Genomic DNA, 3,152 nt, shown 5'->3' on the forward strand with positions numbered 1-3,152 from the left:
CCTCACCCGGCTGGGGTGGAAGCGTCTCCTGCCGGGAGAGGCGCGACGCCCTTGTTCCTCGGTTGTGTTAACGCGCCGTGGGGTCCCGCGCTCTCCCTCCGCTGGCGAGACGTGATTCCCCTTCTGGCGGGGCCTCACGCCCTTGATACGTGGTCGGTTTGTTGCTCCGCTCCGCTCCCCCGCCTCCCCCGGCAGGGGTGGAAGCGTCTCCTGCCGGGAGAGGCGCGCCGCCCTTGTACCGTGGTTGCTTTAACGCGCCGTGGGGTCCCGCGCTCTCCCTCCGCTCGCGAGACGTGATTCCCCTCCTGGCGGGGCCTCACGCCCTTGACACGTGGTCGGTGTGCTGCTCCGCTCCGCTCCCCCGCCTCCCCCGGCAGGGGTAAAAGCGTCTCCTGCCGGGAGAGGCGCGCCGCCCTTGTACCGTGGTTGTTTTAACGCGCCGTGGTGTCCCGCGCTCTCCCTCCGCTCGCGAGACGTGATTCCCCTCCTGGCGGGGCCTCACACCCTTGACACGTGGTCGGTGTGCTGCTCCGCTCCGCTCCCCCGCCTCCCCCGGCTGGGGTGGAAGCGTCTCCTGCCGGGAGAGGCGCGCCGCCCTTGTACTGTGGTTGTGTTAACGCTCCGTGGGGTCCTGCGCTCTCCCTCCGCTCGCGAGACGTGATTCCCCTTCTGGCGGGGCCTCACGCCCTTGATACGTGGTCGGTTTGTGTCTCCGCTCCGCTCCCCGGCCTCCCCCTGATGGGGTGGAAGTGTCTCCTGCCGGGAGTGGCGCGCCGCCCTTGTACCGTGGTTGTTTTAACGCGCCGTGGGGTCCAACGCTCTCCCTCCGCTCGCGAGACGTGATTCCCCTCCTGGTGGGGCCTCACGCCCTTGATACGTGGTCGGTTTGTTTCTCCGCTCCGCTCCTCCGCCTCACCCGGCTGGGGTGGAAGCGTCTCCTGCCGGGAGAGGGGCGACGCCCTTGTACCTAAGTTGTGTTAACGCGCCGTGGGGTCCCGTGCTCTCCCTCCGCTGGCGAGACGTGATTCCCCTTCTGGCGGGGCCTCACGCCCTTGATACGTGGTCGGTTTGTTGCACCGCTCCGCTCCCCCGCCTCCCCCGGCAGGGGTGGAAGCGTCTCCTGCCGGGAGAGGCGCGCCGCCCTTGTACCGTGGTTGCTTTAACGCGCCGTGGGGTCCCGCGCTCTCCCTCCGCTCGCGAGACGTGATTCCCCTCCTGGCGGGGCCTCACGCCCTTGACACGTGGTCGGTGTGCTGCTCCGCTCCGCTCCCCCGCCTCCCCCGGCTGGGGTGGAAGCGTCTCCTGCCGGGAGAGGCGCGCCGCCCTTGTACCGTGGTTGTGTTAACGCTCCGTGGGGTCCTGCGCTCTCCCTCCGCTCGCGAGACGTGATTCCCCTTCTGGCGGGGCCTCACGCCCTTGATACGTGGTCGGTTTGTGTCTCCGCTCCGCTCCCCTGCCCCCCCTGCTGGGGTGGAAGCGTCTCCTGCCGGGAGTGGCGCGCCGCCCTTGTACCGTGGTTGTTTTAACGCGCCGTGGGGTCCAACGCTCTCCCTCCGCTCACGAGACGTGATTCCCCTCCTGGTGGGGCCTCACGCCCTTGATACGTGGTCGGTTTGTTTCTCCGCTCCGCTCCCCAGCCTCTCCCAGCTGGGGTGGAAGCGTCTCCTGCCGGGAGAGGCGCGCCGCCCTTGTACCGTGGTTGTGTTAACGCTCCGTGGGGTCCTGCACTCTCCCTCCGCTCGCGAGACGTGATTCCCCTTCTGGCAGGGCCTCACGCCCTTGATACGTGGTCGGTTTGTTGCTCCGCTCCGCTCCCCTGCCTCCCCCTGGTGGGGTGGAAGCGTCTCCTGCGGGGAGAGGCGCGCCGCCCTTGTACCGTGGTTTTTTTAACGCGCCGTAGGGTCCCGCGCTCTCCCTCCGCTCGCGAGACGTGATTCCCCTCCTGGCGGGGCCTCACGCCCTAGACACGTGGTCGGTGTGCTGTTCCGCTCCGCTCCCCCGCCTCCCCCGGCTGGGGTGGGAGCGTCTCCTGCCGGGAGAGGCGCGCCGCCCTTGTACCGTGGTTGTGTTAACGCTCCGTGGGGTCCTGCGCTCTCCCTCCGCTCGCGAGACATGTTTCCCCTTCTGGTGGGGCCTCACGCCCTTGATATGTGGTCGGTTTGTTACTCCGCTCCGCTCCCCCGCCTCCCCCGTTTGGGGTGGAAGCGTCTCCTGCCGGGAGAGGCGCGACGCCCTTGTACCTCGGTTGTGTTAACGCGCCGTGGGGTCCCTCGCTCTCCCTCCGCTCGCGAGACGTGATTCTCCTCCTGGTGGGGCCTCACGCCCTTGATACGTGGTCGGTTTGTTTCTCCGCTCCGCTCCCCCGCCTCCCCCGGCTGGGGTGGAAGCTTCTCCTGCCGGGAGAGGCGCGCCGCCCTTGTACCGTGGTTGTTATAACGCGCCGTGGGGTCCCGCGCTCTTCCTCCGCTCGCGAGACGTGATTCCCCTCCTGGCGGGGCCTCACGCCCTTGACACGTGGTCGGTGTGCTGCTCCGCTCCGTTCCCTCGCCTCCCCCGGCTGGGGTGGAAGCGTCTCCTGCCGGGAGAGGCGCGCCGCCCTTGTACCGTGGTTGTGTTAACGCTCCGTGGTGTCCTTCGCTCTCCCTCCGCTCGCGAGACGTGATTCCCCTTCTGGCGGGGCCTCACGCCCTTGATACGTGATCGGTTTGTTGCTCCGCTCCGCTCCCCCGCCTCCCCCGGCTGGGGTGGAAGCGTCTCCTGCGGGGAGAGGCGCGCCGCCCTTGTACCTCGGTTGTGTTAACGCGCCGTGGGGTCCCACGCTCTCCCTCCGCTCGCGAGACGTGATTCCCCTTCTGGCGGGGCCTCACGCCCTTGATACGTGGTTGGTTTGTTGCTCCGCTCCGCTAACCCCCTCCTCCGGCAGGGGTGGAAGCGTCTCCTGCCGGGAGTGGCGCGCCGCCCTTGTACCGTGGTTGTTTTAACGCGCCGTGGGGTCCCGCGCTCTCCCTCCGCTCGCGAGACGTGATTCCTCTCCTGGCGGGGCCTCACGCCCTTGACACGTGGTCGGTGTGTTGCTCCGCTCTGCTCCCCCGCCTCCCCCGGCTGGGGTGGAAGCGTCTCCTGCCGGGAGAGGCGCGCCGCCCTTGTACCGT

This window comes from Scylla paramamosain, unplaced genomic scaffold (genome assembly GCF_035594125.1).
Source record: "Scylla paramamosain isolate STU-SP2022 unplaced genomic scaffold, ASM3559412v1 Contig123, whole genome shotgun sequence".
Lineage (NCBI taxonomy): Eukaryota > Metazoa > Arthropoda > Malacostraca > Decapoda > Portunidae > Scylla > Scylla paramamosain.